Source organism: Pipistrellus hanaki (genome assembly GCF_964339955.1).
Source record: "Pipistrellus hanaki genome assembly, chromosome: 2".
NCBI classification, from domain to species: Eukaryota; Metazoa; Chordata; class Mammalia; order Chiroptera; family Vespertilionidae; genus Pipistrellus; species Pipistrellus hanaki.
Window position 1 is genome coordinate 45,944,088 of NC_140504.1, and position 23,523 is coordinate 45,967,610.

At 37.2% G+C, this 23,523-nt stretch overlaps 1 protein-coding gene across 1 annotated transcript in view; it reads right to left on the minus strand.

The window, feature by feature from the left end:
- FGF12 (fibroblast growth factor 12) overlaps positions 1-23,523 on the minus strand; it is a 504,156-nt gene that overhangs the window by 425,072 nt on the left and 55,561 nt on the right. The gene's annotated exons all lie outside the window — the stretch shown is intronic.

The window sequence follows — 23,523 nt, forward strand, 5'->3', positions numbered from 1 at the left end:
GCTATGTAAGTGCTAAATGGCCTACGAGAGGACCAAGAGGGGTATCAGCTATTTCTGACCAGAAAAAAAGGGGGGGAATTTAAGTAAGCTAAATATAGTTTTTGTTAATAGCTCAGAATAAAATTTCTGATCAGGGAATGAAAATGTTTGTCCAATCTATGTTTTAATTCCTAAACATAAGTAGCTGAACACAAGTATAAGGTACTACTAATACCAATTAGAGGTTAATACCACATGGTTAACTGAATTCCTTCAAAGTTCCTCTAAGTATTATGCTCTAAAATTTGTGATTGTCCTTTGGTTTTGTGAAAAGGACTTGATATCTCCTTTGTTTTATAATCTGTGTTATTTTTAATTAAATTTATTGGAGTAACATTTGTCAGTAAGATCATATATGTTTCAAGTGTATGTCTTTATGATACATGATCTGTATACTGTGTATTCTATTTTTCTGTTATTTTATCCAGACGAGTTGGTATTTCATAGAGAGCACCTGACTCTATGAATACGAGACACTATTAGGTTTTTCCCATGCTTACCCAGAGTGGAATGCAGGCTCCTGAGCATAAAGAACATGGATGTGTCCCATCTGGTTCAGAAGCAGCACAAGATAGAATCCTGCAGAAAAGTAGAGAGGTACTGAACCTCACCTGCCTCTCCAGTGTCACCAGCTCTGCAGGTTTCTCATGGGACATCAGATCTTAGGAGAGAGAGAAGTAATCATGACCAGTTGCTAAAACTGTGTGTTTGAAATGTAATTATTTTATGGAGTCTCCAAAAGTGTGCTTAAGAGTATGTAATTAATGTTAAGATTGGGTTATCACAGTGTTTGACAGAGGTTAATTAAATATGAGACTATCTCGAGCCTGATCAGGATGGAATTATGAGGCTCAGTGGTTTAAGTTCTTTTTCTACATATCTTCTCAAGAGTTTACAGCAAAAAATTTGTGGAATATGCCCTAGCCACTTTGGTTTAGTGGATAGAACATGGGCATGTGGACACATGCCACAGTTACTGGCTAGATCCCCAGTAGAGGTTATGCAGGAGGCAGCAGATCAGTGATTCTCTCTATCATTGATATTTCTCCCTCTCCATCTCCCTTTCGCTCTGAAATATATATATTTACACATCCAGTTGGTAAATAAGGAATACTCCCTGTTTTCAATAAGAAAGTGTTCCCAAATGAAACTAAATCAACAACTAATAAAACCTTATTAAAGTGAGGGCGATGTGTAGAAAGGATATTTAGTCCCGTTTTCACTTATCTGAACATGCTTTTATTGATTTTAGAGAGAGAGGAAGGGAAAGGGAAAAAGAGAAAGAGAAACATTGTTTGGCTGCCTCTTGCATGCCCCCCACTAGGGATCGAGCCCCCAACCCAGGCTTGTGCTCTGACATGGAATCCATTGGCACATGGGACAATGCTCAACCAACTGAACCACCCTGGCCAGACTGTTGTCTTTTTTTTTTTTTAATGTCATATGAAACTAATATACCATATATACATTTTGGGCCTGGATTTTTTTCACCCAGCACAATTCCCTGTAGAGTCAGCCAGATTGTTGCATGCATCAATAGATTATTCCTTTTTGTTGCTGGATGCTATTCCATGATATGGATGCACCAGCTTGTTAAACCATCACCTGTTTGAGGATATCTGTGCTGTTTTCAGTTTTTTACTACTATAGGTAACACTACTATGAATAATCATGCACAGATTTTGAGTGAAATTGTTTTAATTTTTTCTGGCATAAAACTCATGGGTACTGTTGTAGATCCATATGATAATTTAATGTTTAAGTTTATAAGAAACTACCAAACTTTTACAGAGTAGCTGCACAATATTTTACTCCCACCATTAATATAGGAGTAATTTAAGGTTTTTCTCCACATCCTTGCCAGCATTTGGTATTATCATATTTTCATTTTGACAATTTTGGTAGGCATAGAAGATATTTTTATTGGGCACTAAATGCAGAACAAAGCACTATAGATTGAGATGTCTTGCGATGTTGTGTGATCTTGAATAAGTCATTTCTTTTCTGAGACATGGTTTTCCGATATATAAATTAGAAAATTTCTAAAAGTCTATTCATTTTAATTTGATATGATTATGAATATTTAGAACCTAGAAAGTATCTTCAAAAAAATAATCTGCTTACTGAGTAGGAAATTATCTTCCTGAGGAAACAGATAATATGTGAGCCTAAACATATATTATTTCCCCCAAATAACTCACTGCACATAGCAAGTCGATTTACTTTATTTAAGTTTAACTTCAAAGAAGTTTCCCCACCATTCTATATGACAATAGAAATTACCTGATCTTCATGATAACCTCATCTCATATTTATTTATAAAGATACTTTTACTCTAAAGAATTTGAAATAATAGCTAGATGTTACTAATTTGGCTTCAGAAAAGCTTCATAACATAGAAGAGGGACCCAAGAAAGCCACTCTGCCTCTGCCAAAGTGGGCTTTGGAGTCAGATAAGAACAGATCCCACAGTTAGACCTGTGATGGCTGGTGTTGTTGTTAGGGCAGAGAGGGCAACAACAACAAAATATAGTTTTCCTGCATTACCAGGCTCCTTACTTCAAGTGTCAGATTTTTAATTAATACTAGTGGCCCAGTGCATGAAATTTGTGCACATCAAAAGGGGATTAGAAGAAATATTTTAATGTTTCTATTTGCCCTTTCTCTATAGTAGAAGTGTCAGAGATGAAAGAAAATTAATAAAATGTATATGAAAACCTTCCTCCTGTCAGAGTCTGGGGCGCGCCTGAGCACCATGCAGCCTCAGGTCCCTGCTGATTGCTCCTTAAGGCTCATTACAGAAACTCAGCCTCTGCTGTAGGTGCAGCCATCTTGTGTTACAGAAACCCCCACTTCCACTGTGGGTGCCACCATCTTTGTATTATTCCCTCTTTATTAGATAGGATTTGAGCATCATCCAAGTCCATGAATACAAAGAGGTATAAAGGCAGGTGATAGAAAGATGAAATAATAATTAAAAAAAAATAACATTGAAGAAATCCCAGTAACTAATTTTGTGTAGTCTTATGTAGTTTCCTTTCTTAGAATTACATGGGACACTTGTTATAAGCACAGATCTCTGTGCTCCATCACTGACTATTTCGAGCACAGTCTTAGAGGGTAGTCTAGGAGCATGAATTTTTAACAATCTCAATAGGAGATTCTTACTTGGCCACCCAGTGTCAGCCTATGACCCAGCATTTAGGAGCTAATAATATAGAGCAATACTCTCATTTTACAGACAGAAAAATCAGAGATAGAAAAATTTTCCCCAGTAACTCAATATCACATATCTAATAACTAACAAAGGCTGAAACTATAACTCTTTCTATCTTTCATGTGTACCTAACTCTTTGTGACACGTGCTTTCTAACAATGACAAAAATCCATGTTTCTTAATGGAAACTATGCAAGTCCCAGCCTGGTTCCCCACACACACACACACACTCCCTCGGCCCCAAATTTTGTCTCATGACACAATTTACTCAACTGGCTCCAGTCCCCATTCTAGAGTTCACAGTATCAAGTCCATTCCTAACCTCACTCCCCAGTTCCCAAGACATGGCCACATTTTTTTTGCCTATGTTCTCATAAAAGAGATACTTTTCTGTTAACCTGCCTCATACTCCAAAGTTTCCTGTCCAATTGCTGACCCTAATTTGCCTTTCAGTTTCTTTGTCATAGAGAAAAGTAATTCCTAAACCTTAAAGCAGTGCCTAAGCCCTATTACTCTGATAATGACTGTCCAGATATTTGAGATGGGCCCAGTCCAGAATGTTCACCATTACATTTAGTTAAACTGTTGGAAATATAATGCTACTTCATCCAATGTATCATTCCTGGCTTCCCATGGCAACTGATCATAACTGAAAATCGTGCTAAATTCATTTGTTCACCAGACTGGACCCGTTTTTGCACCCAAAGCTGCATAATTCTTCCAACCTTTTGTACCACACCAGTTCACAAGTCTAGTGCCACCATGTTTCAGTCTACTAGTGTCTGCAATTAGTAACCTTGTTTAACTAATCTTACACCCTGACAAAAGCCATGCCACTTCCCACGCTGCCCTGTAATGACCTATATCCCTTACTAGACATAGCACATGGAAGGCAACGGGCAGAACCCATTATTTTGCCATTGTGTTTCTAGATATAAGACAATGTGATAGAAACTAGGAAACTAGAGAGAAAGCAAAAGGTTTTGCAATAGTGAAATGCAAGCACAGAAAATATTTTGAACACCTGCAGCATGATAACTGGCAGTTTATGTGTGTCTGGGGTCCTCCCATGTTAGCAGTGGTTGGGGAGGGCATTCATTAGAAAGTAGAATTTTAAAATTCCAGGAATGCAGCTCCAGCCGCTAAACCTCTTCCTTTCACTCATTTGGTAAATCACTGGATTTTTCTATTTCAGCTTCTGTGTTACAAAAGAACACAACTCATAGATCTCTCAGGAGAGCAGGGAGAACAAACCAGCGAATGTTTACCAAATCATCTGAAAATGAACTGAGCTAAACAGCTTTCCACATACATTTCATTTTCTCCTGGTACATGGAGTTCCTTTACCCTCATCTAATCCACATCAGGCAGGAATACGAAGGCGTGTTTTCCTTAGGAAAAGTAAGTAGCAATTGAAAAGCAGAGCACGGGATGAAAATGCCCAGGTAGGTTTTAATTTTAGCCAGATGCACATATTTTACTCATTAAACCGTGGCATAACAATTTGTATACCTGTGGAGAAAAATAAATGATTCTGATTAAAAGCAAAACACTGCCAGAGAGACTACAAATGCAATAGCCTTTCCATTTTAGCCAAAGCACTCACTTCTTCACCCAGTAAGTAAACATCTGTAAAATTTTATTGCTATTACATTTCAAATGCCAAGAAGGCAAAATGTCATGAGATTATACAATGAATACTGCTAATTCTATTGTGAGATAACAGGCATTAGGCGCCCCACATATTCCTTGACACATAGTTTATGCTCAGTAACTGTTAAATATACTTCACAATCCTAAAAAATTGATATTGAAATTTGCAAATATTTGTAGACTGTTTTACAATTGACACATGTCTTCTCATTTCCATTCTGGCTCATTTAATTCTTGCCAAAACTCTCAGAGGGTAAGTATCCTCACCCCCATTTTACAATGAAGGAAGTTGAGGTTTGGAGGTGCATTGGTTTCCTGAGGCTGTCAGAACAAAGTACTAAAGTCTGGGTAGCTTGAAACAATAAAAGCTTATTCTGGTACAGTTCTAGAGGCCAGAATTCTGAAATCAAGACATTGATTATTCCTCCTGGAGACTCAGGGAGAATCTGTTCAGTGCCTCTCTTCTAGCTCCTGGTGCTGACAGAGATCCTTGATGTTCCTTGGTAGTAGATTAATCACTCCAATTTATGCCTTAATCTTCATATAGTGTTGTCTTCTCCTCTTCTTATAAAGACACCAAGCATTGGGTTTAGCATCCCATCTAAGCTTATATGACCTCATCTTAATTTAATAGCATCTACAAAGAACCCATTTCCAAGTAAGATAACATTTTGAAGTTCTGTTGGACCTGAGTTTGGGGAGGACATGATTTAATCAAATACATAAGGATTAAATTATTTCCAAAAATCATACAGCTAATCAGCTGTGGAGTTGATACCCAAACAAAGTCTATAAAGCCTTTTTCTATGAGATTAAACTGTTCAGGCCAAACAAGTTCAGATGTGCTGCTGAAGCAATAGAACCATTCTGTATCACTTTGCAAAGGACCCTCTGCTTCATTCAACTTGTTCCAAACTACAATAATCAATACAGAAATAAGTATCTGTACAGTTTTCTACAGAGCTTCCAACACCTCCTTTAGCCAACAGCAGATGCTCATGGCTTTCATGCACATGATACTCCAGATCAGTACCTGACCATCACTTCTAGTAATCTCTCTCACATCTCAGCATCCCTTCATGTTCAACCTTTATGTTCATTAAGATGATTTAACTAACTGCCCCCATCCTCTTTAGCCTTTTCATAATTTTATACCCTTGTTTCTTCTCCTGAAATGTCCTCCCACTGGTACATAGCTGCAGGCTTAAAATCTACCTATGTCTAAATTCATCCCTAATGGCCCATGGCAGATATAAATCTCTCAATCCCCTCAGTTCCCAAGCACTGCCTCTTTGCTTTAAGATGGTACTAACCAAAATCTAATTTAAATAAGACTTTATTGTTCATTTTTCCTCTTTTACTTTCCTCCTTTCTTCACATATACACATGTGCAGATACAAACATTCTATATAATAAAAACCTAATATGCAAATTGACTGAACAATGGAACTATAGGTTGTTATGACGTGCACTGACCATCAGGGGGCAGATGTTCAATGCAGGAGCTGCCCCTGGTGGTCAGTGCACTCCCACAGGGGGAGTGAGGCTCAGCCAGAAGCCATCTCACAGCTGGTGACCATAGCAGCAGAGGCAGGAGCTTCTCTTGCCTCGCCTCTGCAGCAGTGCTAGAGAGCAGCCAGCCATAAGGAGCAGTGGGCAGGCGGGGTAAGGAGTGAGGGCTCCCAGACTGCTAGAGGGCGCAGGCTGGGCTGAGGGGATCCCCCTGCATGAATTTTGTGCTATGGGCCTCTAATGTTTATATAAACTTATATGCATTTATACACAACCTAACACCAAAAGTAGAAGCTAAACTCTTGGAGAGGAAGGCTAACATCTAACTATCTGTCATGGTAGATTTAGCACTATATTTTCTGCTAGGAAGGTGTTTAATCATTAATAAATAACTGAACAAATTTATATGTGTACTAATGAAATAATTATGAGAAATTAAAAAGAATAATGGATTTTAAGTATAAGTTCATAATTAGGAATAAAAATTATTTCAAAAAATGCCATGGCTGGTTACTACAATCACAAAATAATTAGAAACTATTCTTAAAAGTATAAAAATCAGAGTTATAACATGGTTTTGGAGCTGTCCAAAACACTTGGACTCTATTTTAGTGTTCAAAATATTTGAAATATTTTCCAAGTATACCCATAGTCATAACTCTTCTTCCGTTAAGCCAAGCCTGCTTGTGTTTAAGAATATCACTGTCAAAACCACTAAAAGTCCCACAAATGTGGTATGAAAAATGATGTGAATATATGCAAATTTATCAGAAACATCAGTATTTTATTTGGACTTTACAATGTCACGTTATACTCCTTAATAACTTAGCGTTGATTCCCTAAGTATACCAGGACTTCACAGTGCTTGACCTTAAATATTTTTATAACGGTCGTGACTTGGCCTGAGAGGCTATGTTTACACTAAGCCAAAAACAAGAGAACAATCAGTTATTTCATATCATGTAAGCCAATCAATTGATTCTTTAAAATTTTCGCTGTACTTTTTCTTCTTCTTTCTATTCTATTTTTATGTGGAGAGACAGGATTTATTGGAAGCAAGAGGCCATCATCTTAGTGCTGCAGGTTTTTCTGCTGAACTTCTAAAAAGAAGAGTGGATGAGATGTAGAACTTATTCTCTTTAAATAAAAGGAACCATACAATCAATAATAAAAGCATAATATGCTAATTAGACCAGATGTACTTCCAGATGTCCTTCTGGATGATTTCCTGACAAAGCTGGGGCTACAAGGGAAGCTGGGGTCCTGGGTGCCAGAGGGAAACCAGTGCCAGAAGCTGGAGGAAGGAAGGCCTACTCTTACATGAATTTCGTGCATCAGGCCTCTAGTATCATAATAAGACCTTAAAGATCATCCTGTCATCAACTCTTAATTGAAGATATCTGTATCAAAGTACACTACACATGTCCTAATCTTAGAAGTGGCAAATAGGTTTCTCTTTCTTGACAAATTCCACCAACTGACACTAATTACTAGGAGCAATTCATTAAAGGTTCTGAGATCTGGAGGATAAATGGCACGTAAGTACTTTCAATAAACATTTATAAACTCTGAATTCATGATACACTCAAGATCTTGAATACAATTATGTACAGAAAACCACTTTATAAAATATGTGGTACGATTAAAAAGACACCATATCAATATTAGCACAAGTAGACTAGTTCTTCCTCGATTGTCAGTTCTGAATATTTGGACATTTTAATCCATGGTTTCCCCATCTTATATGGTAGCCACTAGTTACCTGGCTACTTAAATGTAAATTATTTTAAGTTAAATAAAACCTGAGGTCCATTTCCTCTGTCTCACCACAAGTCCCACATTTCAATGGTGCAATTGCCACATGTGGCCAGTTACTGCAATGTAGCACAGTGCAAAGATAACACACCTCCATCACTGCAGAAAGCCCTACTGGACTACATCATCATTTCTTGATGCCGACATCTGCACAAGTCAACCCTTAACAAATGTGTTTATCAATCTCTTCTAAACTGACATTTCTTCTTTCCTTCATGAGTCAGGGATATGGTAATAGTAGGTCTCTTGCAAATGTGTGTGGGTGTGTCAGACTTGGTGTGGGTAAGGGGAAAGAGTCATAGCTATTGGCTGCTCTGACTGCTGAGTCCTTATCTGCCCTGAGGTGACTTAGCCATGATGGTCAGCAGAGGTGACTTAATGGGACTTTTCCCCAATGACTCAGGTGTCAAGGAAAAAACAAGATGTTATCAGAGGCCTGTCCTAACACTCCACCACGGAATAATCCTAAACTGAAAGCACAAGTGGAAACTACATTATATTCTAGGTGGACAAGGTGTTTGTAAATTCAGTGAGAGGAGAAGGAAATAACAATGACAGAGTGCTGCTGATGAGGGAGGTTGTAGGAAGCCGAAAACCCACTGGGTTGCACAGAATTACCTGGCAAACCACCGCTGGCCTGATGACTATAGGTCACCAGCTCAGCTCCACCACAGATGACTGAGAACACATCTGATACGTAGTTGTTTCCTTTGTTCTTCTTTTTATACCATCTCTTTCCTGCTCCTGTTTCTTTGGAAATGTCATGGAAATCTTGCTAACTGCTGACAATGCTTTTGGCTTGTTTGTAATGACACCTCAGTGGTGCCAAGTTCCTATTGCCTTCTTAGGGCTTTCATAATAGCCATGCTCTGGACCTCTCCTTTGGCCACCAATGCACAGGCTGCCTGGTATTTCTCTTAACCCTTTTTTTCTTATGTTTCTTTTCAGCAAAAAATACAACTACACGCTCTGGGAAGACAGGAACTGTGTCATATTGGTCTTTGTGGCCCAGGACGAGTCTAGCATAGTGTCCCAAACAGCTGAAGCCAAACGGACATTGACATTGCACTGTGTACTCCAGAGTCTGGTTGCCTTGGTTTACATTTCTTCTCTGATATGTCTTTCAGAAGGAGAGAGCAAAATCTCCCTTCTCTAAGCATTATTTATTCTGTTAAACTGGAGTAATAGTACCCTCAGGAAGTTATAGTAATGTTTTAAAGAAATGAAACTGAAGCTCTTAGCACAATATATAATACAAGGTAATACTCATAATAATCTTTGTTGGGCATTAAATAAATACAGAGCAGCCATGTTGGTGTGGCTCAATGGTTGAGTGTTGACCCATGAACCAGGAGGTCACAGTTCAATTCCTGATCAGGGCACATGCCTGGGTTGCAGGCTTAATCCCTGGTTGAGGGCTTGTAGGAGGGAGTTGATCAATGATTCCATCTCACCATTGATGTTTATATCTCTCTTTCCCTCTCCCTTTTTCTCTGAAATCAATAAAAATATATTTTAAAAAATTATACTACAATATCAGAATCAGGATATTGACCTTGATACAATTCAATCTTAAAAAAAGATTTAAAAAAATCACACAGAGTAATTGCTTAAATTTGCCTGTGCCTGGAAGACTTTCAATATCTTCTTGCACACCATCCACATTTATACAGAAGAGGAAACTGAGAGGTACACAGGAAACAGCACATGCCCAAGTTTACAACTCAACCAGTGACAGAGCAGGGGCTCCTCAGTGGCAGCTTTCTCATTTTACCCTTTGGATGAACAGAGCATGCTATAGGCAGTGCATGGTGGAAAGTGCCAGTGAAGCATTCTCTGAGTTGTACAAACAACTCAGCATTTTAGGCCTACAAAGAGCAGCAGATATGGTCACGCCCTGCCACAGTGTCAGTGAATTCATCTTCCCAAATGATAGACAATGACAACATCCTGGGAAGTCTGCCTTTAGGATAGGTAATTCCATGTGTCAATTTGCAGACAGAGAGGCCAGATATTGCCTAGAGCAGTGGTCAGCACAGTTATTTTTCAAGCTAAAGGACGCAGGATTAAATGCTATCACATCAACACAATTCAGCATGTTTCTGAGAACTTAGTTTTTTATTCACAAAAACATAACATCCTTCCACTGACAACAATTAAATAATATTTCTGCCTTTACACATACATGTGTAAATATATATGTAAGTGTATATACACACAGTGATATACATACCTTATATATACCTACCATTTTATTCTGTATAGCAATTTAAAAAGGAAAGCTCAGCCTTTAGCAATTTCTTTTGCAATTATTTCTGTGGGTCAGAACTATGCAAAGGGAAAAGATAAATAGACATTTGATCTGGCACCTGAAAAGCTTATACTTTGTGAAATAAGAAATGCTATTTATTGAGCACAGACCATTGAGTTCCATTCTCCTTTGTGCCTCGCCTTACTCCCCAGGACAGTAGGCACTTACACAGGCTCATTATAGCTCTTTCATTTTGAGCCACAGCTACATGACTTGAAAGGAGTCCACAGATCTTGGAAGTGAAAATGTTGCTACATCAACTGCTGAAGAGGGAATAGCTATTGAGAAAAATTAAAGCAGGTAATTTGCCAAGCACTCCAGTGGCAGTTTCACAGAGTGTGTGCCTTTCAAATACTATTTACTTATTAATTGAATATTTTATTTATTTAACAAAGTTTCTACAGTGTATTAGCCTCAAGAAACTTGTTGGAGGGGAGATGATTGTTGAAGGTACGGCAAGCTGCAAGATAGTGTGTGAGTGAAAGAATAAAAGGAGAGTGCATGGATGTGCAGGAGTGTCTATATTTATGAGAGAGGGGCAGCTGTATTCTAAGGGACTGTTGGGGACTGGCAAACTGGACTCCCCTTGCTGGGCAGCCTCTACTGCTGCTAAAATATCTCCTATAGCAGCTGGCTCTGCCACAGAAACTGCGCCGTCTGGAAGGGGAGGCTGGCTGTGATCAAAGACCCAACCTTACATTCAATAGGGGAGACCTCGATACTTCTCAGGATCCTACAACCACAATGCCCAGGGACCAGCTGTCTCAGCTGTGAACCCACAAACATCATAATTCCAGCCTCCTGACCACAGGTACCTAAAACATCTGTCTAGGGGGAGACAACATGGTGCCAAATATACAGACAAGCCCTAAACCTTCTTACAGATCAGACAGAAGAAACAGCTGAATCGAACAATACCTACCTGGAATTGGCAAATTAAATACAGCTGGTGAAGCAATCTCCAGACGAGAGGCCAGATATTGCCTAGAGCAGTGGTCAGCAAACTCATTAGTCAACAGAGCCAAATATCAACAGTACAACGATTGAAATTTCTTTTGAGAGTTGAAAACCAACTTCTGCACATGGGCCACGAAGTTTTGATCACTCTGTACATGTGTGCCCACACGTGATATTTTGTGGAAGAGCCACACTCAAAGGGCCAAAGAGCCGCATGTGGCTCTAAAACTGAAGTTTGCCATCCACTGGCCTAGAGAAAGCTCTGCCTCCTCAGATTCATCTGGGTGCTTGTTGTTAGGGTGTTTGTTGTTTGCATTTTTTGGATTAGTTGTTTTATTGGAGTTTTCTCCCCGTATACATATATATTTTCCTCCTCTTTTCTTCTCTTTCTTTTTTGTCTTACATTTTTCTCTCTCCTCAATATCATTTTTGCCCTCTTTTCTATCCCCTAATTCTCTTTCATTTTGTGGACATCTATATTTGGGGTTATTAGTATCATGAATACATTTGTGTTTGGTGCGTGTGCATTATGTCTTCTTGTGTTGAATTTTGTACCTTTAAGTCAATACAGGAGAGAGATACATAACCAGACACCCTGAGAGGAGTGATCATGGGGTGACAAAAGAACAGCCCACATACTAAAGAAAAGGAGGAATTACCAGAAAAGGCAGTAAACAAAATGGAGGCAAGCAATATGTCAGAGAAAGAATTCAGAGCAATGGTCATAAAGTTGCAAAAAATGATAGAAGACAAATTCAACAATATGTGTTAGAACCAAGAAAAAATGAAGAAGAACCAAGAAGAAATGAAAAATGACATTGCTGTAATAAAGAACTCAATAGAAAGCATCAAGAGTAGACTAGAAGTGGAGGACTGCACCAGTGAGCTAGAAGACAAGGCAGGAAAAAATACCTAATCAGAGCAGCATCTAAAAAAATATTTAAAAAACAGGAGAAGAGCTTAAGGGAACTTTTGGACAATATGAAACAAAACAACATCTGCATAATAAGGGTGCCACAAGGAGAGGAAACTGAGCAAGGAATAGAAAAACTGTTTGAAGAAATAAGACAGAAAACTTCCCTGATATTGGGATGAAAAAAAAACTCACAAAATCCCAAGAAGCTCATAGAGTCCTAAACAAGATGAACCCCAAAAGACCAACACATTATAATTAAATTGGCAAACACCAATGAAAAAGTAATATTCGTAAAGGCTGCCAGAGAGAGACAGAAAGTTACTTACTAAGGATGTCCCATCAGACTGTTGACTGATTTCTCAACAGAAACACATCAGGCCAGAAGGGAATGGAATGAATTATACAAAGTCATGCAAATCTAGGGTCTGAATCCAAGAATACTGTACCCAGCAAGGCTATCAATCAAAATTGAGAGTGAAATCAGGAGCTTCACAGACAAAAAAAAAAAAAAAAAAAAAAAGGGACTAAGGGAGCTTATGCAATAAATGCTAAAGGGACTGCTATAAAAAGAAGAAATAGGAAGGGAAGAAGGAATACAGGCATAAAGAATGAAAATGGTGACAAACAAGTACTCATCAATAATCACTTTAAATGTAAATGAATTAAATGCCCAAATCAAAAGACATAGGGTAGCTGAATGATAGATAAGAAAACATGCCTCATATATTTGCTGTCTACAGGAAACCCACCTCAGAACAAAGGACTCACACAGACTGATGGTGAAGGGATTGAAGATTTTTTTCAGGAGAATGGAAATGAAAAAAAATTGAGGTAGCAATACTTATATCTGACAAATTAGACTTCAAAGAAATAAAGAAGGCCACTTAAAAATACTAAAGGGAGTAATTCAACAAGATATAACTCTGGTAAACATATATGCACCCAATAGGGGAGCACCTAAATATGTAAAAAAAAAAACAAAACAAAAAAAACTTCTGGAGGATATCAAGGGAGATATTGACAACAATACAGTCATAGTAGGGGACTTTAATACTCCACTAACAACACTGGACAAGTCCTCTAAACAAAAAATCAGCAAAGAAGCATCAATCCTAAATGACTCACTAGACCAGATGGAATTAATTGACATCTTCAGAACATTTCACCCCACTGCCACAGAATTATATATTCTTTTTAAGTGCACATGGATCATTTTCAAAGACAGACCACATATTGGGACACAGGCAAAGTCTCTTCAAATTCAAGAAGATAGAAATCATATCAAACATCTTCTCAGATCACAGTGGCATAAAACTAGAAATCAACTACAATAAAAATAAATTTTTAAAAAATTGAACACCTGGAAGCTAAATAGCATGCTATTAAACAATGACTGGGTTACTGGAGAGATCAAAGAAGAAATAAAAAGCATCATGGCAACAAATGACAATGAAAACACAAAAATCCAAAATCTATGGGACACAGTGAAAGCAGTATTAGAGGGAAGTTCATAGCTCTATAGTCCTACCTCAAAATATAAGAAAAAGTGGTAATAAATTACCTAACCCTATAACCCAAAGAATTAGAGAGCAGCAAGAAAAGTTCAGCATAGGCAGAAGGAAGGAAATAATAAAGATCTAAGTGGAGATAAATGACGTAGAAACAAACAAAAAACAATACGAAAGATCAACAAAACCAAGAGCTGTTTCTTTGAAAGGATAAGCAATATTGATGAACCTCTAGTTAGGCTCACTAAGAAGCAAAGAGAGAGGACTCAAATAAAGTCAGAAATGAAAAAGGTGCAATAACAACGGATTATACAGGAACATAAACAATTATGAAAAAATTACTATGAACAAATCTATTCCAAGAAAATGGGCAACCTAGATGAAATGGACATATTCTTAGAAATATACAAGCTCCCCAAATTCAATCAAGAATAATCAAAAACCTGAATAATAATAACTATTAAAGAAATTGAAGCAGTGATCAAAAATCTTTCAGCAAACAAAGCCCTGGTCCGGATGGCTTTATAGACAAGTTCTACCAAGCATTCAAAGAACAATTAAACCTATCTTCCTCAGGCTATTCCAAAAAATTAAAGAGGAAGGCACACTTCCAAGCTCTTTCTTTAAAGCCAGCATTACCCTAATCCCCAAACCAGATAAAGACACCACAAAAACAGAGAACTACAGGTCAATATCTATAGGATGAACATAGATGCTAAAATTTCAACAAAATTCTAGCAAATTGGATTCAGCATTACATTAGAAAGATCATACAGTCTCTTTAATAAACGGTGCTGGGAAATTTGGTCAGATACATGCAAAAAATGAAACTAGATCACCAACTTAACACCATACCTAAAAACAAACTTAAAATGGCTAAAGGACTTGAATGTAAGATGTGAAACCATGAAATCTACAACACTCCATACGCAGCAAAATCGCAGACATATGTTGTAGCAATATCTTTATAGACACGGCTCCTAGGGTAATGGAGACTAAGGAGAAAATAAACAAATTGGACTACATCGAAGTAATTAAGCTTCTGCACAGCAAAATAAACTATCAACAAAACAACAAGAAAGCCCACTGCATGGCACAATATATTTGCCAATGTTATCTCTGATAAGGGTTTAATCTCCAATGTTTACAGAGAACTCATAGACCTTAACAAATGGAAGATAAATGATCCAATCAAAAAATGGGCAAAGGATCTAAATAGACACTTTTTGAAAGAGGACATACAGAAGGTCCAGAGCCATATGAAAACATGCTCAAAATCACTAATATCTGAGAGATGCAAATCAAAACAACAATGAGGTACCATCTCACACCTGTGAGAATGGCTATCAACAAATCAATAAACAACAAGTGCTGGAGAGGATTCGGAGAAAAAGGAACCCTTATGCACTGCTTGTGGGAATGCAGACTTGTGCAGCCATTGTGGAAGACAGTATGGAGTTTCCTCAAAAATTTAAAAATGGAACTGCCATTTGAACCAGTAATCCTACTTCTAGGAGTATATCTCAAAAAACCAGAAACACCAATCAGAAATGATATATGCATCCCTATGTTCATAGCAGAACAATTTACAATAGCTAAAATTTGTAAACAACCTAAGTGATCATCAGCAGATGAGTGGATTAAAAAACTATGGTACAGCTACACAATGGAATACTACGCCATAATAAAAAATAGGAAACTTTTACCATTTGCAACAGCCTGGATGGAACTGGAGAGCATTATGCTAAGCGAAATAAGCCAGTCAGAGAAAGATAAATATCACATGATCTCACTTATATGTGAGATATAATGATCAACATAAATCCATGAACAAGAATAGATCCAGAGACAAAAGGTATGTGTGTGGGTGGTGGTGGTTAGAGAGCAAACAAAGGATTTGTATGCATGCATATTAACATAACCAATGGTCACAGACACTGGGGCAGTGGCGGCTTGCCCAGGGTGGGCATGGTGGGAAAGGAGTTAATTGGGGGGAAAAGAGAAATATGTAAAACTTTAGACATTAAAAAACAAAAAGTAAACTTGTCTTTGGTCCCAGAGTCTATGACTGAAATCTTCAAATACTGTTTTTAATAGCTGTGTGTCTGTGTACGTGTGTGTGTGTGTGTGTGTGTGTGTGTGTGTGTGTGTGTGTGTGGTGTATGCTGTTCAGCTTCATCTGAGATGCAGGATCAGGGGCTGTTGAAATCAGTGGGGATCTTCTGGATCACAGAGTGCGTTTGAATATTTCCCTAAGCAATGAAAATGTTCACATGCAAATTTAAAATAAATCTTAACTATCAATATATAAGAAGAAAAAAGTAATTATGGGGTCTTCAGGCTTATAAATCTTCAATATTTGTTTGGAATATTCTTAGCTGTTGGGAGAAATCCTGAAGCATCTGTTCTGAGTCTTAAATTGCAAGGGCACAGTTTGAAAACCAGTGGTAATTCCAGCTGGCTAAGGAGCCTGGGTCCCAGAGAGAGAATAAACTTGCTAAGAAGAAAAGCTGAGTCTTCAAAGGGGTTGCTTGCCTCCAGCCCAGTTCTATTATAGCATGCTGGCTGGCCTTCACATGTTTGCAAGTGGGCATTAAATGGTACAACATCTAAAAATTGCAACTTCTTCCCAGCTCATTTACATATTATGGGAGAAATACTTGGGGTCTGTCTTCAGTGATTCTTATCCAAACTACAAAGTGGGCCCATAGAAAAGGTCAATTACAACTATCAGCAAATTACTAGATACAACTTTTTTCTCCCTTTAATCACAGTTTTAGTTAGCATTGAGAAAATTATAAACATAGATATGGTACTGAGTCACTTGATATAATTGAGGGGAAAGTTTTCTACCCATTCTTCCCTACCCTGACAGTGATGTTTCTATTAAACACTAATAAATCGTATGAACATCTAAGAGAAGGCAATAATGGTGCACCTAATGACTGGGATAAAGGAGGAGAAGATTTCATTAAAATTTAACCTGTAGCTTCATTCACTCTGCAAACAAACTCAAATGTCAACTTGTTTCAAAATTACTGTCATCATATCCCAATAGCAGAGCACCTACTGGGAAATACCTAGAGGAAATAACAAACAATAATAGCTCCTAGCAATTGAGTAATACATTTTATTCACGAATCTGGCATTTCTTTAGAAGCATTAACTAGTTGAGTTTCACTGCATGCCCACGAGGTAGGGTTTCGTCCCCTGTTTTATAGATGTGCTCATTTAGTATGAGTTGCAGCCCATGTCTGTGGGAGTATTGGGGAGGAAAAATTCCATCGAATTAAAATGTTTTCCGATTCACTGGGCAATGCAGTGATAACATGGCAGTGCCCCAAGTGATACCCAGGAGCCACTGAAAAATTAATGCAAACAGCTCATTTAATACAGAGAAACCTGAGAACCAAGAAAATCTGAGCCCATCATGATGCAGAAATCATGAGCTAGTTATCAATGCATTTAAAATACAAGAAGCCAAAAGCTTTCTGGGAGAAGGGCTTTCACAGGTACATTTTATAGCTCACATATAAGTAAAGATGGACCCAAATATTGACAGAACCACTCAACCACCAGATGTGAGAGAAGGAAAGCTCCTAAGAAATTACAACTATATCTCCCTGCCCTAGCTGCTTTGGCTCAGTGGATAGAGCATTGGCCTATAGACTAGAGAGTTCTGGGTTTGATTCCAATCAAGGACACATCACCAGGTTGCAGGCTCGATCCCCAGTGTGGGGCATGTAGGAGGCAGCTGATTAATGATTCTCTCTCATTATGGATGTTTTGATCTATCTTTTCTTCTCCCTTTCTTTCTGAAATCAATAAAATATTTTTAAAAGAAAAATCTTTTCCCAAGACACCCACAAATATATTTCCTGCATGTTACAAAAAGTAGAATGAGGCTCAGAGGATGATGTAATGCCCACTTCCACCCAGTCAGGCCAGTCTTGCATAGAACAAGTTAAACATATAAGTGAATCAAATTTTTGGTTGGTGAAAGCTCATTTTTTCTTGATACAATTTTTTTCTAAATTAATGGTTGGCAAACTATGATAGACAGGCCAAGCCTGGCCTGCAGCCTGTATTTGTATGAGCTGAGAATTAAAATTCATTTTTGTTTTTTAAAATAGTTGGGATGTAATAAATAGAATAACATTTTGCAATAAGTTAAAATCAGATGAGATTCAAATTTCAGTGTCCATAAAGTTTTATTAGAACACAGCTTTGCTCATTTGTTTGTTCTTTGTCAAAGGCAGCTTTCATTCTGACAGGTGGTGGCAACAAAGAACACATGGTTCACTTAACCTCAATTTTCACTCTCCAGTTTTTTACAGAAAAACTTTGCTGATTCCTTCTCTAAATCACACATCTCAGAGATATGCTACCTTTTCACAGGTCTGAAACTAGAATATATTTTGCTCATAGATAATTATAATTTTTTTTACATATTGCCATATCTTATTTATAAATCCATGACCTTATCAGACAGTTTTATGCAAGATACCAAATATTGGAGAATTTTTCCTAACTTCTCAACAATCATTACTCTCTTCCCAAACCATATTTATATTGTTCTTTATTGCTTAAAAATTTAACATCCACTATTCCATTAATCACTCACAAAAACCAGATGAGGTGCACCTGGAAAGAACTATTATTTCCTGCAGAGGGGGAAACTGAGGCTCAGAGTATTCAAGTGACTTTCCTAAGAGTGGGGAGCACTAAGCAAAAGACTCCTGCCCTGACCCAGGACTGAGGTACCCACTGGAGAGCAGACCTCCATCTGAAGGAGCAAGCATAGTCATGGCTGAAATAGAAAAATCCTAAAATGAAATAAACATGACATTATTTAACAGAAGTTCTAATTCTTTCCTATATATAACTGTCTTTGGAAGGCTACCAAGCAGAATTTTGTCTCTGGTCGGCTAAACAGAGAGCTAAGAGATACTTATTATAATTTTGTTTTATATTTGTGCCATGTGCATATATTACTTATTTAAAAAATAAGTTTATTATTATATTTCCAAATGAACAGAGGATAACCAAGTGACAGCATTTCCTGCTAGCATGAACTGTCTCTTCCTATTTAAGGAAAGACTTCTTTTCCTTGGGGCTAATGGTTCCAATTGGCCCCAAGGAAAAGAGAATTTCCAGTTAAATGTTAATCTCAGTTCAGTGTAGTGCTTGCCATGAAGCCCATATTACTAAGCCATTTATTTGTGGCTTAAAGGAAATTATGGAGGACATCGCTGCTCCCTGTCCCCATGCCAGCCCTGGCAGGCAACTGATGAGGGGATTGAAGGAATGTCCTGACTAATCCATCTGGAGTTACACTCTTTTTTTCCTTCCCTTTTATTCCTTTTTACTACTAAATGCTACCACTTACAGTAAGACCAGCTGTCAATTACATTTTCTTACCAGTAACAAGTTGCCTTTCAATATATTCACAATCAATACATGCTTCTTGTAGGAATGATGTTGCACAAAAGAGTTTTTTGCACATAGTTGGCAATCACAATTAAAAATATAATAATTCAGGTTAGAGTTAAAATTAAGACAATTCTTTACTCTTTCAATTTTCTGAAAACCATTGTGAATTCTCTAGAATATATTATCTATCTATCTATCTATCTATCTATCATCTCTCTCTGGGTAGCAGGAATATTTATTATTTGTTGACCCAGACAACCTGGAGAATTATAAAATTAAAGAACAATATTATTGAATGGACTATTATAGATTATTTAATCCAATTGTCTTAGTAAGAAAACTGTCATCAAAGGGGATTTTGTCCAATGTGCGTCTTGAAAGTAAAGATTATATCTGCGTTCAACTGGCCTGCAATCTGGCCTCAACTTACATTTTAGATCTTACCATCTATCAGTTCTGCTCCATGCAAATTATATTCACTATCTCTCAACTCACTCCCAAAACACTCATGTTATACTTTCCCTTCCTTGTTCTTTCTAAATGATATAAATGTCTTTTCCTCTTACTTTTCATATTCACGTCATGCCCATTTTTCAAGGCTCCATTTTTCAAATTCCTACTGCCCTTTATTGGTGGCCATTTCCAATGGCACTTATTTTCATTCATCCATCCTTCTAATTTTCACTGTTCTATATAAGTGATAGGATTATAAATAATTTACACATTTTAATTGTTGCTAGACCATAATTTTAAACAGTAGAAAAGACTGGTCTATGATAGAAGGTTCCTGGTACCTAAATTTTGGTGAAATTTAAAATTTAAGATTTAAAAGGTTGAATTCCTACACTAATAAACAGCATTAATTAGTTCTCACAAAATAAATGGGTCTTGATTGCTCTGGAGACTTCTTGCTCATTGAAGAGAGACTCAAATAACATTAGAATGTTTATTTTAAAAGGACCTGAGAGACCTGCCATGCCAAGATTCCAGTCCTACACATAAAATATGGACCTCAAAAGAGGTAAAGTCACTTACCCAGAACTAAAACCTGGGTCCTTTGGCACTGTATTCCCCCTTCATTCCCCCTTCAACCATATTGCCTTTCCTACAACACTTTCTTGGTGATGTCCATTGCCAAAACACAAATATGTGATTGGGTGCTTTGCTCCTGTTAAAGTCATGTACATACATTACGAGGATATTCCTCGAGAAACCATAACTTCATTAAAGATATTAGTCAGGACACACCTCAAGGATCATGAAATCTTGTGTAGATTCTCTAAAATTTTCAGATCTTATCTGCAGCTGAGTTGAGTGAAACAACCCAATTCATTCAGCCCTTTCTCAAAGCACTATAGATACATATGTATTCCATGCATATTTGTGCTATTGTTTCTTTGGACACAGCTCACTTTATGTTTACATCTATTTTATTTTATTGAAATTTGATTGTGATTCACCAAAATTAATATAGATTTTTATTTAATCATTGATTCAACAAATTTTATTATAAACCAGTCACTGTTCTACCCTTAGAATATTAGTTATTTCTGTTACTATTACAATAGTATAATCAATAATTACTATTAATGTTAAATGTTTCCTGGATGTCAGGCACTATAGGAGGCACTTCCCATCTCCTCACTTACAATGTTAAATGCTCAACTGAAGCCCGAACTGCAAATAGGGATCAGTATTGTAACACAAGTCTGTCATTGTCCAAAGCCTGAGCCTTTAAGAGAGCTTCCCTTAAAGGACTTGTGTCTAGTGTCAGGGGGAGACATCTTCCACAGTGATTAAGGCAATATGGTGTGAGCTATTATTCAGGTGAACATACAGTGTCATGGAGCACAGAGGAAACTTTAATTCGTCTGAGAGAATTCAGACTGAATCATAAAGAATGACTAAAAGTTTGCAAAGTGGACAAAAGAAAGGGGCATGGTGAATAGATGGAACTCTATAGGAAAGGGTGCATTGCTTTTAAAAAAATTACATGAGTGGAGGACTAAAAGCAGCCTGGCATAATTGAATACTTGATCAAATGGCTCCTGCTAAAGTTGAAGAGGCAGGCAGGGTCTTGCAGGCCAAGCAATGGAGTTGTGGCCTCACCTGAAGAAAATGGTTCATCAAGGAAGGCTTTGAAACAAGTTATCACAGTCAATTTTATATATTTAAAGATCATAGTGGTGTGGAGTATGTATTAAATAAAATCAGAGACAGAAAGAGATAGGGAGAGACAGGAATTAGAAAGTTTTTACTGCACAACGGAGTAAAAAACAGATACTTGAACTAAGGTGGGGGGGAGGGTGAAAATATAAAACACATTAAAAAGATGTTTAGCAGACTGAACCAACTGGACTTTACGACCAATTAGATATGGAGGATTAAAGAGAAAATAATCTATGGTGATTTTCAGGATTCTGGCTTTGACGCTAAGAAATCATTAAACAGGGCAGAGAGAAGCAGAGGTGGAGAGGAAAGTTAATGAGCCCGGTTTTAGAAATGCTGACTTTGGTGTTCGTGAGGAGCATTCAGATAGATGTGTCAAGATGGCAGCTCACAAGAAAATGGAGTGTCAGGTCTGGGAGGGAGATGCCAAGTAGGGAATCATGAGGGCGCAGGTGGTAATTAAAGCCAATTGTTTGTTCAATATTTATTGAATGCCTATTGTGTGCCAACAGCTCTATTAGATGTCGGGGAATAAGCAGTTACAAAAGCAGGTTTAAAAACAAAGAAGCCTGAATCTCTTTGAGCCAACATTCTACTAAAGGTTATATTTTACTTTTCCTCTTCCAAAATTATTTTTTAGAATGTTTTCCTTTTCATTGAATTTATTGGGATGACACTGGTTAACAAAACTACACAGCTTTCAGATGCATAATTCTACAACACATTCTACTGGAAGTTATATTTTAGAGCCCACAAATAAATTCACAATTAAAATTTGTTTTAATTACTGTAGAGTACTATAAAAATAATAAGATGAGACATGTAATTTGTAATGGGTGGGTGTTACAGTTGGCCAGAGAAAGACTTCCTAAGATATTAGTCATTTAACTGAGACCTGAAACCTGATTAGGGGGGCTCAGTAAGTGAATACCACTCCAAGTGGGAACAGCATATGTGAAGACCTGAGGTTAGAGTGAGTTGTATTCAAAAGAAGGTGGATATGATTGGAACATAATGGGAGAGGTAGGAAGAGTTCAATCAGACCCATTGATCCAGGAAAGATCTTAGCTTGAAACATAATATCAACCAATTAATCAATTAATCAATCATTCCTGGGATACAAGAAATCAAGACTTAATTTAGGGGTATAGGAGAAGAAAAGACTATAAAAGAAACATTTATAATTCCTAACAGTATGGTATGTACTAATGAGCCTCTTCTCAATTAATATAAATAAAGAAGCTGTCATTCATGGCTAATTCCTCTGCCAGAAACCTTCTCTTCTGGGAGTTCAGGAGGAATTGATTAGTTACTTTGGTGAGACTGAAGATCCCATGAAATTGATAAATAAAAATCAGTATATTCATACAATTGGTTACTATTCATACCTAAAAAGGAACAAATACCAGTAGTGTTACAATATAGATAAACTTAAAGACATAATAATAAGTAAAATAGGGCAGCATCAATATGAAATGTTCATTATGGGAAAAATCCTTAGAGACAAAGTACAATAGATTATGGTTGCCAGAGGCTGGAGTGAAGGGGATGACTGCTTGACAGATATGGGGTTTTCTTCTGCAATGATAAAAATGTTCTGGAATTTGATCGTGGTGATGAATGCACAACTCTATGAATATACAAAAAACCACTGATGTGTACACTTTAAAAAGGTGACCTTTATGGGATGAGAATTGTATATCATTAAAGATGTTTCTTAAAAATATCTCATGGAACTACATTCTGTTAAACTCAATAGATGATAGACAGACATGAAGATAGAACAATCTAGATAGCTAGCTTATATAGGATCTTACCAAAATTAATTTTTTAAAGCTGCTATTACAGTTGGTGATCTGTGGCTGAATGAATTATGTCTACATTTAATAATGACTTTGGAGCTTCAGTTTCACAGGATTATTATTTTTTACCTGCAAAGATGATGAAAAAGTTTTCAGTAATCTATCACCTAAATGATGTGAAGAAGATAGAG